At 42.9% G+C, this 15,688-nt stretch overlaps 1 protein-coding gene across 6 annotated transcripts in view; it reads left to right on the plus strand.

Annotated features, from left to right (window-relative positions):
- Positions 1–15,688, plus strand: part of NRG1 (neuregulin 1) — a 292,955-nt gene that overhangs the window by 193,664 nt on the left and 83,603 nt on the right. The gene's annotated exons all lie outside the window — the stretch shown is intronic.

Consider the following 15,688-nt stretch of genomic DNA (forward strand, 5'->3'; position numbering starts at 1 on the left):
CCACATTGCTGAAGTGTAATGTCTTTGATATTCATCATTTGTTTGATACCCATCAAATCTGGAGCAGATGAAACCAGCAGTTCCTGAGCTGTGTAAAATTGTGCTACAACAGTAAAAGAGAAGGCAGCGTGCCATTGCACCAAGAGCACAGCACTGAGGTTTCCTCCAGAAAGCTGCAGTGATCAGAATGAGCAATTTCCTTGCAAATTGCCCAACAGGACCCCATCTCATATTTCTCCCTTGTGCCTTTGTTATAATGCCTCAGGATGTCCACCCTGTAGGTTTCACATACTGGTTCTCAGCCCCGAAGTTACCAGAAGTTCACTGCTAAGTTTAGCTCCACCAAGACCAGGTTCAGTATAGATATGTGTAAATTGGACTAGACATGCCATCTGGGGCCAATCCCTTTGCTAGAGAAAAAGAGCATGATTAGAGTGGTTTCAGTGGAGGTCCTTTCAGCTGAGAATTGGTCCTGGACAGCTTAGTATAGGAAAATGATTCCAGTATCACCGAAATGTTAGGTATTCCTGTGGAATCCCTGCTGACTTTTGCTTAGATAACGGGTGACAATGGGACATTGCGTTAACAGCAATTTATCTGATGGAAACAGTCTGATAGGGAAATATTGCTGCACAGCTAAATGACACGGGGCTTTGTCTATGGGAAGACGTTACTTGAATTATTGGGTCACTTAAATACATTGGCAGGTATACAAAGCTATACTAAGTGATTTATTTATTTATTTGTTTGTTGATGATGCAGAAAATCTCTTTCATAGTGCTGATATTGTAAGGGGCATCGAAGATGCGACAGCTCTTTTTACTCTATATAGTTGACCAGGGAACACCATCTAGTCAAAATGGCCTCTTTCCTGCATGTGGGAGACATAACTAAAAGCTAGTTAAGTCAGAGCAACCTCCACCCTTTTGAATTTCCACATGTGAGGCAAACCTTTCTCAATAACCTGGTAATCTCATTCTGAAGTAAATGAAGGGCAGAATATAAAAGAGATTCTGTAGAGCAGTTACCAGCAAAAAAAAGCCATTGTCTGTTTTCAGACCTGCTCACATCTGGGAAGTAAATGGTTGTCCAGAAACTAGGTGGTTGGGTTGTTGGTATTTTTTTTTGCCTTAATGTTCTTAACATAAATGAATTTTAAGGTGTCATAGACTTCCAGATAGGCACAGACTGAAAGGAGAGGAAGAACTGGCAGCAGGTCAAGCTCATGTTGCTCCAAGTGAGAAGGTTGTGTAGCCAGCAGTTATTCTAACCATGGCACGTAATCCTGGATGTGGCAAGGGGTTGCAGTTCCCTGCATCTGTAAGAAAATATAGCTGGAAAAGTGCACTGCGGAAGATCTGCCTAAGAATTCAAGGAAGCATGAAAAGAACTTTTTGGACAGCTCTAAAAGCACTGTCTTGGGGTTTTGGAAACAGCTGCATTTCAAACATGTCGTTGTGCTTTATGTAGAGCAAGATTTGTTGGAGAGGTTGACAGATTGCATCAGTGATAACTTTTTTTTTTTTTTTTTTTTTTTTTTATGAATGCCTTTGACAGCTATAAAATTCTCAGAGAGATGGCTTGGAAAGTAGCATCTGTAAATTGGATTGTCCCTTCTTTGCCTCTCAGTGTCCTTTTTGCTGTTCCAGGCAGAGTGAGGTAACTTGTTCCCAGAAAACCCCTTTTATGCTGATAATATTTCTTTCTTTCAGTGTAGAACTTAAAAAGAACTGACACATCTCATATTCTGTGGTATTTTTTTCTGAATCAGGACCTTCCATGAGTTTCCAAGTCCTTTTCTTCTCTCTTTTTCTGTCTTACTCAGCATATTCCCCTTAAAGCTGTATCCTTCAAGGTCATTGTCTGTTGAGAGCTAATTGATTCTTCTTTCTCCTGGAGCCTGGGAGAGAAAGTAGAAGAGAGACAACCCTAGTAATTGTGTCTGGTGCATTAGATTCAAGACTGGTCTCCCTCCTATTATCATACTTCACCCTTTATCAATACCAAAAAATCTCTTCCTTTGTGTTTAGTTTCCATCCTATATTGTAATATCATGGCTCTTTTGCCGAAACAGAAGGAAAGGTGAATATTTTAAATCATCCCCATATTTAGAGACCGTGTGAATCTTAGCACAATTACACCCAAGAAGGTTTCATTACATGCGGGATATAATATTACTCACTAGCCTACAGTCTGTCTCGCTCTGTGAAGGCATGCAAAGTGAAGAAATGCTAACACAGTTCAGCAGCTATATTCTACTTCTTCTTCAGTCATCACTACTAAACACAATTTCACCATTTACCCAGCTCAGTAACAGACACACTTCGATAGTACTGTCCAACCTGTGTTTTTGTGATAACGGCATCTGTACATCTGCAAACAAAGCATTCACCTCTTTACAGATCTTCCCACTGCCTTTTCTTCCCATTTAAGTAAATTTCCCCCTAAACAAATTCAGCTTTCAAAATAGTCTGGAGAGGAGAACACTGATTGGACATGGCATTTCAGGCATGCCAGGGAGCTGTGGATACCCAGCACCGTGCACCCATCAGCAGAAGCAACTCAGTTTGTGGCTGATACCACATGCAGCTTCTCATGACAGTCCCAAAGCCCCACTGGCAGCCCTGCCAAGGGCATGCAGCACTCTTGTGTTTTGTCAGTGCCTTGAAGTGGAGGTGCACAAGACTTGGGCTGCTCCTGCACCCTTCTTGCTTTGGGCTTCCTGGCCCGCTTTGGGGTGTAGTGGGCTAATGGGCTAGCCACACCTCCATCTCCCAGCCTCTGTCTGTGCCCACCAAGCTGTGCTGGCCATAATACACAGAGGTGTGTGGGTGCTTGGCACTTGCTGGGATGGGAAACAACAGTTCCATCCCCATTCACCAGTTTGGAAAATTAGGTGAAAGAGAGAAAGCATCACCGTGCACTGCTATTAACTACCCCTACATGGGGCCATTGCCTTCTCCTGTTCCTGACTTCGGCTGCCTTTTTCAGGCGTGCTGGGTGACCTTCAGCAAAAGCTGCTGTTCTCTTACCCTCTGTAGAAGAAGTGCTAAAAGAAGACTGGTAGTGGGCATTTACCTGGGAAATGATCTCAACTGTCCTCCAAAGTACTCCAGGCACAGTGGCTGAATTTCGTGTGCCATTTTAGAGTTAGGGATGGGAAAAAGTTAAAAGTAAACTAGCCTGTCACTTGGTTTGGTGTCATACTGTAAATGCTCCTTGCAGTTCTTGCTGCCTCTTTCACCTCCACTAGTTCGTTCCCATTTCTGCATTTGACGTCCTTTCCCCTGCAGACAGTGATTTGCAAAGGTCTGTATTTTATCTCTGGCAGGCTGGAGGGAGCCTTCACTCCAAGTACAGTTGCTGCAGCCCAGGGGAAGGTTCCGATTTATGGACAGTGAGGGTTTGCTCCTAGCAGCATCAGATGCGTTTGTTCTTTTTTTAAAATAATAAATAAATAAATAAATAAAATAAAATAAAATAAAAAAGCACAGTTTTGACCCATGATCTGCAGTTCAAAACCCCACTACAACGCTGTAGGGTTGACTCCATGCCTAGCAGCCTCTGACAGTGTCAAGGTCAGGGAAGTGTCAGAGTGCCGCAGGGGGTGAGAGGGGATGATGCAGCACAAGCTGTGTAGCAGCTTTCCCTATTCTCACTGTTATTATGCAGGGCAGCACTGCAGAATAGGCTGCTTTTCCCCCAAAGCTTGAAGATGCGGGAGGAGAATATCTTAAAGCAAATGCTTCTCCATTTGTGATACAGTGTTGGAGTTGATTAGCCTCAGACAGCTAACCTTACATTAGGAAGCTAAGCTGCCTTCAGCTTCCTAGTCAGCATCAAGGAAGAGAGAGACCTCTCCCAAGGTGGTTACCAGTGAGAGACTAGCAGGAGTAACTCTTTCCCCAGTAAGTGCTGGCAGCTCTTGTAGTTCAGCTTCTAAGTGTCTGCTACACAATGCAAAGGCTCATTCTAAAAGCCAGGACTTCTCTCTGACACTTGTCCTGCGAATTAACATCTTGTCACAAGAAAATTTTAATTAATCATGGTTAAGATACCAGACAAGTTCTGAGCCTAATAAAGAGATGCTGATCTCAGTAAGCTCTGGAGACAAAACTGGGCCTCCATTAACTTACAGCGATAAAGCAAGTGCCAATGCACTGAGCCAGACAGCATTTTTTTTTGTTGTTTTTTTTTTCCTAAAACACTTTTTTCTCTGGTTTCCCAGAGGTCTTGGTGGCTTACAGATGTATTTACTTGCAGTAACACTCAGAGTAAAGTGCTGTTGGGACTGATGGGGTGAGATGCATAAGATGTTGCAAATTTCAGGTAGTTCAGGTCAACTATGCCTTCCACAGTGGTAACTGATATTTGCATATTTTCTCTCCCCAGCCCAGTTCATCACACTATCTACAAAATGCTCTCAACAAGCACACAGTTTGGTCAGATCAATCTGTCTTTTTTTGTTGTTGTTGTTGTTTTGTTTTGTCTACCATCCCCCTTTTTAAGAATCATTGCTTAAACAGAAAAAGGTTTTCTTCTATTCAACGTGCAGAGGCCCGAACTGATCAGTCCTTCTTTTCTTTCTTTTTGAAAAGCACCATAAACTCTTTCGAAACTACCTCGTGGATGAGGTGTTTTTTTTTCATGCACAACTATCATTTGCAGAACATGATGGATAGAATGTTCTGAAGTAATTTGTTAGTAATAGTATGAAATAGTGAATATTAGGTTCCACCTGTAAGTCTTTTTTAAAGCTTCATTTTACTTTGCAAACTCCACTGAGAAAAATTTATGTATTCATGCTACATGGAACTTCAGAATTGCCTTCTTCCTTATTTATATACATAGGCATATGTGAATATAAATAATACAATAAGTACATGGAGTATATGGCCATTGCTTCTTTATTAAAAATGACACTTTGAACTGTACTGCATTGTAAGTTTCTAAGCAAAACTGATTACAAATCGATGCCATTAAAAAAAAAAAATACAGACACGGGGTTTGAATTTTCACTGCAGGGGACTGAAATTATCATATTTCAGGATCTATTGTACTTGTAAGTTAAGTGCTTGATTTCCTGTTCATGCTCTGCAAATAAACACACCCAGCTGCCCACCTCAGATTTGCAGTGTCTCACCTTCAGATGCAGAGAAACCTCGGCGAACTTTCTCAGCATCAGATGAGAAGGCAGAATTTGGCTCACTGGAGGCTAAGCAGCAGGTTAATTGTGATGCGGAGCTGAAACGATATAAATGAGCATTTTCATCATTTGCAGTCTTGCTAATGGAAATGCAATAGATTTGCTGCAGAAATCCAACTCGGAATCAATAGCAATGCAATGAGGCAGCTGGTTCAGGGAGAGCACATGTGATGCCAATCTACTGCAGACAGTACCTGGGCAGAGACTGCTCTCGCTCTGCATCAGGAAAGGGCAGACAGCCCTAGAAGATGCCACAGAAGGTGATGAAAGACTTCTGATAGGAAAAAGCAGGCTTTGCCTAGGACTGGGCAGTGTTAGGAGGCAAGGCTTTCTGTGACTGAGGGAAGAGAATTGTTTTCTTTGAGGAATTCAGACTAGTTTGAACTGAAAGATGTCTTTTTTGTTACAAGGAACTAAGTGAAGCAAAGAAGAGAGCTTAGGGTCATGTTCAGACCATATGAAATCAGGCGGGACAGTGCCTCTTGGAGACAGATAGACGCATTTGGACTATCTCCTGTTAAGGGCTCCTGCCCTCTTGCTCCCCAGACAGACTGCGGAGATGAGCAGGCTCTGTCTTTAAGTAGATTGCTTTATGGCAGTCACACTGGCTACCCTTCCTATTTATGCTGCAGGCAGCCCAGCGTCCTGGAGAGTGAGCACTGTGAATGTGAATCACATCTTGCTCTTTCACCTTAAGATGTTTTGTGAAGGCCCAAACTCAGTAGGAGGTACCCTTTAAACTCAAAACCTTGAGCATGACTGTTGTTTAGAAATTAGAGAGCTTTTGAAAGCAGCAAGGGAGAAATACCTATGGTTTGTTTTGGGGTGATGTAAGGCTGATATGTCTGCTTATTTACAGCCTGTCCTGTCTCATCCTGTCTCCTGTTCCCCCACTCCCCAGCCCCAATTCCCAGTAGAGACTCAGTCACGGAGACAGAAAGAATGGTTTTAGCTGGGGAAAGATAGTCAGGAACAAATCCACTGGGGCAAGGCTGGCTACCCCTCAAGGCTGCTCTAAGCTAAACCAGCGGCGGGGTCCATCCTGCTCTGGACAAGTGTTGGGATTGAGGCACCCATCTATTACCTTTGCTCCTGTATAGTTTTATGATGAAAGCCTCATTCTAATACACATCTTCTCACAGAGCATATTCAGCTTTTCCACATATGCTTTCACTGCCCCCCTCCCCCATTTTTTCTTTTTTATATCTATGCTTCATCCTGGAACTTGCTGGCAGTGCATTCTCATAACTCAGACAGCTTTTTATTTTGGCAATGAATATTGCTTCAGTTTTTGAGATGAAAGGAAATCAATACTGGGTTGGTAGTCACATGGCGCAGGGGGAGTATATGAAGCTATGATCTTCAGCATGATTCGTGACATTGTTCAGTATTTCTATGGAATTCCTGAAAGAGATCTGAATTTTACATTTTTAACAGTCAATTAATTCATGTGATTAGACAGATCAAAGGAGGAAGAAAAGGAGTATCAAGCTTGTTCCACAGCCTTTCTCTATTTAAAAAAAAAAAAAAAAAAAAAAAAAAAAAAGACTGTATGCTCATAAAAGACAACCCAAATCTTCTAAGGTGGTAACTGGAAGTCAGTGTAAAGCTTCTGGAACTGGATATCAAGAAGAAAACCTTATGCTTTCCATGGTACTAAATTAATTTGGGCAATGAAATTAGTTTTTGAACAAAATCATCTCAATTTTCACTGGCATAAAGATTTTGTGGGTGGTAGCTCTGTAAAATTAGCAGAGCATTGGGATGCTCTGGTCCATCACAGATGATAGACTGACAGGTAGACAGACTACATGACACAGAGAATCTTCGTAAGGTTTCTTCCAGACCTGCAGCAGTTGTGGTGTCAAAACTGATAGCGAGACACTGTCTGCCTTTTCCCTTATTCCATCATCTCTTTTAAACAGGACCACCTACATTGACTTCGAAAATATGTGTTTGTGTTCCAGACATTCATTCTTTTACATCTTTCCCACCTAAATTAAAAAGCTCCTCCAAGATGGGCATTTCCCCTCACAGAGGTGATCATACATTGCAATAATCCAAGTCTTTTTGACAAGACAGGCAGGCTGAGCTCCATAATTCTCCCCATAGAGGGAATTGTTTTCAGTCCTTGAATTATTTCAGCCCCTTCACGCTTTCTTAGTTTTCAGATAAATAGAGCTATAATTTTGATATGATACTTGCACACAGGCTAGTCCAAAATCCCAAAAAAGGAAAATAAAAACTCTTCAGTTTCTCAGTCCAGAATCAGCCAAGATGCATGAACTAGCACCAGTGTCTGTTTAATATTTTAAGCAGTACATAAGTAATGAAGTCCAGTCAGGGCAGGGGAACCATGTGTCAAGAATTCAAGGGCCCTCCCTGTACTTCTTGAGCTGTCTGCAGGGTCATGTGCTGCTTCTTGTTGAGCTGCAACAACAAACTTAATGGACAGTCAAGGGAATAAAAGACCAATATTGCCCTTCTTTGTCAATGCTATGTGTATTTTAAAAGAACTTACATCTTTCTCATTCCCCTGCTGGTTCTGTCATGCTCCGAAGGATGCCCCAGCAAAGCTTCTTGGATGAACAGGAACTCAAGTGTTTTAACTCTGCAGACTCCACCGGTTGCTTGACTTGTGCTCGTGCTTCCAAAGATTTCTCCCTCTGTGCCCTGCTGACACTTCTTGCATTGCTGGTGCAAGGATCATTGCACCAGCATACTCATCATTTAGTTTACATTCCCAGCTCTTCCAACATTTCCTTTTCCACAAGTGATAGCATCCTCAGAACATGGGTGTGTGGGAGAGTAGGATTTTAGTGTTTGTGCGTTGCTCCTGCCTACCCAGCTTCAGGACAGACCTATGATTGCATTTCTTCTCACATTTCTGTCCCACGATGGGTCTGCTGCATGGTCTCAGCCTGGCAGGGTTGCATGGTGCCCAGGATTCTCATATCATTGCACAACATGGGAATTCAGGAGCATGATCCTATCAAAAAAAAAAAAAAATCATGATAGCTGATAGTTTCAAGATACTTTTGTATTTTCAAGGTAGCACTTCTTGGGCTGTGGGTATGCTCAGCAGGACAGTTATCAGTGTGGAAGTAATACTGCCCTGGTAAGGAAGGGCGACATGTATCAAGGTGAAAGAGACAACTGTAGGGGAATGGAAGAATGATCATTTATGTAGCAAGGCTGAGCTGGTAAGGGAACAAACTAGTGTCCCTGAATATGCTGTTAGGGTTTTAGGAAGTTAAGAGAACAGGATAAGAGGGATGACTAAAGCCTTCCTGCTGTATTGATGCAGGGACTTGGAGAGGCTTGAGGTCATACAGGCAACAGAGGAACATCATCAAGTAGCCAGAGCAGTGTTGGGAATCTGGGAAGAAGTAGTTATATCCACAAAGTACAGGGAAGCAAAGGATGCCTGACACTTTCTTAACTGGAAGATAGGAGAAAAAAAAAAAATGTTCCCAAATGCCACAGATACCTGCCGTCTGTCTAGGACCTTGCAGGAGATCTGGAAGCAGCTTCTCGCACTGCTCAGGGGATGGACTATGAATGCAATCCTCCGTTTTTTGGCCATCCTGTGCTTCTCAGGGAACCTCTGCAAGGATGATTCTCTCACCACCCGTCCATACTGACTATAGGCTCCTCACCAATGCTGAAATCCAGGGAAGTGCCCTTTGCACCCTGTTTTCCCCAGCTTCCCTGAGGGCTGGAGCTGCTCCACTCTGCCTGTGCACAGAGCAGTGTGGCTCTGTGTCACTGAATTCCCTCCTGTCGCTTTGTGTGAAAACCATTGGTGCACAGCAGCTATTGCCTTATGGAGGTTTATCGGCCCTCCCTGCTTTTCTGAAGACTTTGATTTAGCAATAGAGTTAACAGATTTTGAAGGTTATCAGTAACAATTTTTGAAAACTCCTTCAGCTATGTAATTTTCATAACATACCGCTGTGTGTGTGTTCTGTTTGTGAGCACAGAAAGGCTGTGTTTCAGGATCAAACAGCCAATCAATGCACATAGTCTATTTTTTGGAGTCAGTTAACAGAAAAATACCCCTGAATTCCCCCCATGCTCTGTAAAAAGGTATATAGCCGCTAAAGCCGACATGTATGCTGGCATTGATCATGCAAAGATTCAAGAACATGGCTAGCAAAAGCTCTGTTGCTTGCTATCTCCAAGCATGTGAATTCACCCTACAATAGAGATTAATGGACATCCCTCAGATAAGTAGCTTTTCAAGCAACCCTGTAATTTTCCTAATTGTTGCTAATTGACTGTTTAGTGTTTGCAGTTTTTTTCCTTCTCCAGATTTGGAGAAAGGATTAAAAAGACATGTTCTGTGAGCGTACACAGATAACTGGTTACGAGCCCAGGAAGCAGATTTACTAGCTGTGAATCAGCGGAAGTATCAATTCCCTTAAGCCACTTAGCCAGGCAGAAGATGGCAGGGGAGGGGAACTTGATAGCGTGGGGGCTGCTGAAGACAAAGAAAGCAGAAGAATATTCTGACATGTCCTGAAGAGGACTGAGATCCACCTAACATGGCATGTGTCAGTATGCCAGCATTCAAAGAAGAGTTTGGTATCTACACTGTGTTGCCTCTAAGAGTTATTTAGCAGGTTCCTCATGTTGTAGACTGGTATGTGTTTATGCTCTGCTCATGCTTTTTTAGGTTAGAAAATATCTACAATGTCTTCTCTGGGCTGTTACTGATAATTTCAGAATTCTCATTTATTTTAACAAGTGGGTATACTGGCACTGCTGTCTGATGTTAACTTACACTTCATTTATACATTAATTTTCATGTTTCTGTATTTTACAAATGGGCACAATGACAAAAAGTCCCTGATAATTAATCCAAAACGATGACTTAACAGAAACACTGAGAATGTTTTTTAGAAACACAGCTTGTAAATATTGTGCAAGTCATGTAAATCCTACACTTGCAGAGAACAACTTAAAAATGTCAGTCAACAAAGAAGGACTGGGCAAATGATGCGGCCATGAATTTTGTATACCCATCGGTCATATCAAAAGAGAAGCTTCTGTGTATTCAGATATGCCAAGGAAACACCTCATCACATGAGAGTGAACAGAAAATAGATTACTTGAGGTAGAAATTAACCACATATTTTGAAGAAAAAAGCAGCTCAACTGCTGGAATCTTTTATTGGTGGTTAATCGACCTGAATCAATCTCACAGTAAGACCATGTAAGACCACCAGTAGCACCATGGCTGCTTGCTACCCCCAAGGTAATCAGTTCATATCTCAATCTCAACAGGAAAGAAGCTTTAGTAAATTTAAATCCCACCCTCTGGTGACTATGGTGTATTAACCCTCTGGTGAATCTAAATTTCTTCATTTTTTTGCAATAAATATTTTAAACAGCTCCTTACCTCCGTGCTAGTATTTTTTCCCTGAAAACTGGTGGGCAGTCCAGCCTCACCGATCTTTGTTTCATCTTGTGGTGAGTTCAGGAGCTGCTCTGTTCCTTTCCAGTTGCAGCTTGACTTTCTCTGTGATTCAGTGTAAAAATAGAAGAAACCTTGGAATGATCACTTGAAATACAATACGATTCTGCTTTAAATTCTGTGAGCTTAAAGAGCATTATGTTCTGTTCTTGTGGGGACCCCATAAAGTGAACATCCATAAAACACAGGAAAACTGTAGCAGAAGGACCACAAATCCAATGATATCTGCAAAACTTTGAGAGGTTGTGGGGGTGGATGCTCGCTTGCTAACAGAGTTTTTAACATTGTCAGTTGTTTACTTCCTATGTGTGATCTCAACCTCGGTCTTTCTTGTGCTTCACTCTCTTGCAGCACTAGTGGTCTGCCCTATTCTTTGCTTAGGAAGCCTTCGTGCTGCTTTGCATTCTCAGCAGACCTGGACCGAGAGATCTGCTCCCGAAGGCAGCTCATGCTCTGAATTATGCATAAGTCCATCACAGAGGGGCTGCACTTCATGGCTCTTATTTGGGGGTGATGATGTAAGAGAGTCAAAGTAATACGGTGACACTTTTCATTTTTCATGTCCTAGCTCTGTTAAGAGCAACCCTTGAATTGTGTCATTTTTCTCCCATGTGACTGTTTAATCACCTGAGAGAGTACCAGCCATAGTTTTGTGGTGAGATTGATTATACTCCCAACAAAGTGCTTCCTTCATCTGAGCGCCGGGAAGCAGCCTAGTTTAGAAGCTAATGGGCTTCAGTCTGAAGGGGAAATGGTGACTGTGATTGAAATGTCACTTCAGAATACTGAGATCCTGGGGAGGCTGTTGCTGTGGAGAGGTGGGGGAAGATATTCTTAAGCTGGGCCGTACAAATCTGTGCAATGGGGACACTTCAGCTTCTTCTTTGAAAGCACGCAGACGTGGGAGTGTTCAGACCTGTAAAGAGGGAGGGATGTTGCTGCAGACAGAAGGCTAATTTTGTTTGCCCTGGTAGCCTGCATTGCCATAGTGCCGGTGCTGTGAGGTTTGCAACGTCACTGCTGCTGTCAGCAAAGAGCACTGCGGGACCAGCTGGGACTCCAGCTAGCATGCCATGAGATGAACAGAGCAGTGAAACCGTGATATTCCACTAAACCTCCCAACACACATTTTGACACCAGCCTGCACTTACTTCCTCTACATGCCTGTGGGAGAACTCGGGAAATACACCCATCAGCCCTATTTCACAGTGACTGAGTCAATAATAACATTGTAGGTGACAGCTTACAAACATTTTGCTTTGCTTCAGTGAATTCACAGCCTCTGAGCACCAACGGCTCCTCTTAGAGAGGACTGTATGATTTAGGGGGTGTCACAGCCAAAACCTGTGGCAGCGCTAAGAACGGTACCTCACAGCCTGAGAAGCAGCTGTCTTCTTTTTAATGGGTGACATGTGCTAATGAATACCTAGGAAGGAAGGGGAGAAAAATCACAAATATGGGGTATTAAAGATACAGAGAAGCAAAAATCATTCCAGCATTCTTCAGCTCCAAATTATGTCAGTTTGTAGTAACAATTATTGCTTAAAACATATAGAAAGACACCAGGACTTCACTGTTTAAATGCATTCCTTTCCAGCATTTATTGCTAAAAATGGATGAAATATATGTAAACAAAGTCAGATCCTGACATTTCAAGTTAGGCTGTTTTTCTGTCATTGCTTCATTGAATGCAATGGACTGTTTGCTAATGGCTTCGTTCAGAAAAAAAAAAAAAAAAAAAATAACCTCAGAAATTAGAACTAAATTCAAATTTGACAATTGAACATTTAGCCAAAGTATTGGCAATACAACAAGTATTCGACATTTAAAGCTCTAACTTTGAGAAATGTGATTGGGGATCACATTTCCCAAACATAGAGCTTTAAATGTCGAATAGTTGTTGTTCCCTTTGGCTGAACCTCAACCAGCTGCAGAATCTGTTTGTGTTTGTTTCTGTTTTCTGAGGTTATTTTATTTGTTTGTTGGGTTTTGGTTGTTTTTGGTTTTGTATGTAAGTAGACATTTGTTGCATCTTTCCAAATCTTTGCTATTTTAAATTTTCATGCATAAGTATGAAAAATCAGCTGGTCATTTTGAACACCATCTAGTTCCATGTTTGTTGTTTGTTTTATTTTCACTACTCCACGTATAGCGTAAGTGCAGACCTCACTTCCTTGGCCACTCATGGAGCCCCTTTAAATGTAATGGCCTTGATTTGCACACAGCAAGGTTGCACGATTGACCTTTACATCAGCACATTCTTCAGCAGAAGAAGAATACACCCATGGCAGCAGTGACCAGCTATGAAAGGCTCCAGGAGGAAGGAACCAGCATTGTGCTGGGTGGAGGAGCATGGTGGGGAGGAAGAGGAGCTGTGAAGCTTCTGCTGCCCTGCAGCAGGGGCAGGATGCCAGCCCAGGGACCAGGCAGGAGGGCAGTCCCCAGAATGCTGCTTGGGGAGGGTGCAGGCACACAGTGGGTATGCGGTGGCTTAACAGGTGAAAAGGCAGACCCTTGAGGAAGGACAGGATTGGACGTCGATGTTCTCTGAGTGCTGGCCGCATAGCAGGGGGACTCACAAGTCTGAGTGTGATCTCTTCAGAAGAAACCCCCTCGTAGCTGGTCAGCCCTGTTCAGGAAGATTTTTTCTCTTTACCCTTCACTATTGTCATTACTGTAATAAACTGAGGATAATTATTTGGCTTGAAACAGCTCTGCCTTCTGCTGTGTAGGTGGGGAAATGATGCCAGGAACAATCCTTTCTTCTCCTGCCAGTTTGCTTTTCTCTGCAGCAGGGATACTATACATACCAGTCCTGTATAGCTGCTGCTGTTAGCAAAAAGCAACCTAAGCACTACCTCAGCTAGAAATGCAAGATTGATTACATTAGATGTGCTCTACTCCCAGTGTCCTGCATGAAATCAGCTCTTGAATAGGTTAATACTATTGCTTCAGAGTGGAAAATGCCAATGTTAATACAGGGTTTCTAACGGATAGACAGCTTGGTACAGAGCACAAACGTATGGGAGTGGGTTGCTGGCAGACTTGTACCTGAGGAGGAAGGTCAAATGAAGGTTTGCATGTGCTGACATCTTCTTTGCCAAAGTCAGCACTTGACCAATTACTGGGACACCCCAGGAAGCTGTATCCTCCGTAAGCCTGAGTTCAGCTCTGCCATGATGCTGTTTACAGAAAACTCAGATGTGTTTTCAGCCACATCCCAAATAATTCTGCTGCTTTAAAGTGAGGGCAGGATACCATGCCAACATTTTAAACACTGCTTAGAAATGAAGCAAACCTTCTGGAAGGTTTCTGGTTTGAAACTGCAGGCAAATGACTGATAGCAGGGCAGAGCAAATGATGCTTACTGAAGGAATGAGAGCCTTGGCAAGATTCTTGTGGAGAATCTGAAGAGAAGAATCCTACCTCTTCTTTGGTACCATACAAAATCTCCAAGATTTTTTTTTTAGAGGGATGGCCAAGCCCTCTGCACCAGTGGCCTAGCATGGATGATGGGGTTAAGAGGTTTGGACAAGGCTCGAGAGCTGGGCAGTCTAGTTCTGCTTTGCCCTTACACTGTTATGCTCTTCTCCAGTGGTCCATTGGGCAGAGACAAAAACTGTCCTTACCAGCTATAGGAAATCAGCATACTGCCCAGGTGATGCTGTGGTTCTTGGCTTTAGGGATGTGCAAATGCATGGACAAGTGGCTTTTCCATCTAACTTATTTCCAGGAGCCTAGCCTTAGTTCAACTTCTGAGCGTTCCTGTATGGTCAGTGTAGCCTCCCATTTATAAATGTGGTGGCTGGCACTGGGCTACTCACAGCCAGCACAGAGATTTGCATGGAGCTGGAGTGAAATGTGTGGTTTGGAGGGGTGCTCCAAGAGAGTGCTACCAGCCTTCAAGGATATCTGTCCTCGATATCTGTCCCTAGGGAGTGCTGCACAGAGCCTTACACCTTGCTTCCATGCCCTCAATGCCCACGTGCTGCAAATAAACTTGTTTGTGCACCCCTTTGATGCTAGGAAATGGAAAACCATTGTTGGATGAATGGTAGAGTCATGGTAGTACCTGCAGGTACTTGAAAAGCAAATGACACCCTGACCCTCAGGTGAGGAATGTTGTTATGGTACCCTGTATAGGAGGTCCTAATCGTGTGACCCCACCAACATAGTTACATTCCATAGCTCAAGTACTAGTTCTGTACAAATTTACATGTTTTCCTGGCTTTTGCACCTTCTCGGATCATAACGTACATCTCTTCTGAATCAGAACTACTCTTAGAGAAATGCAAGAGCAGTAACTGACTGCAAGGCAGGATGAGAGCATCTCTGAGGCTCCTCCTCAATTTCTTCTGTTACTGGGCAAAGATGCATGTTCTGTGGAGTGCTGCTGTATGTGAGCCTTGAGTCAAAATGCTGTGCACCTCTTAGACACAAAACAATGAAGAGCCACTTGGCTTGCAAACTCCTGGCAGCCAACGTGATGCTCTGCCATGCAACACATCTGTTTTGCATTCAGATCAGGCAGAAAGGAAACACGTTGTAGGCTATTTTTAACATTTCTAATGAGCTGGTGGGGTATTGCAGTGGGCTGATCTCTCATAAGAACCAAAACTAGGAAGGAGGAAACAGCTATTTTTTAGAAGCTACTTCTAAAGCAGAGTGCATGTGTGAGTTAATGCCTCTTTAATGAACCTGTAGTTTTAGGCCTGAATGCTAAGCTTACACCAAGTGCTCCAGTACACCTAAACACCTGTTTTCATTTGCTTTGCCGGGATGATCTGTGGGGCTAGTGTGGACTTCTACAGGTATTAAATCTTCATATCTGGAAGATAATTGAGAAGCATGGATTCAGGATGTTGGTGGTGGTGGCTTTGTATGGTACAGCCTGGTCCTTTGACCTTTCTTGGAGATTTGACAACCCCAAAACCAAAACATCTGTAGTAAACAAGGTTTGTTATCCTGTTGCCGTCACTGATATTTCTGATTGACTGTCTGTC

Source organism: Oxyura jamaicensis, chromosome Z, assembly GCF_011077185.1.
Source record: "Oxyura jamaicensis isolate SHBP4307 breed ruddy duck chromosome Z, BPBGC_Ojam_1.0, whole genome shotgun sequence".
Classification (NCBI taxonomy): domain Eukaryota; kingdom Metazoa; phylum Chordata; class Aves; order Anseriformes; family Anatidae; genus Oxyura; species Oxyura jamaicensis.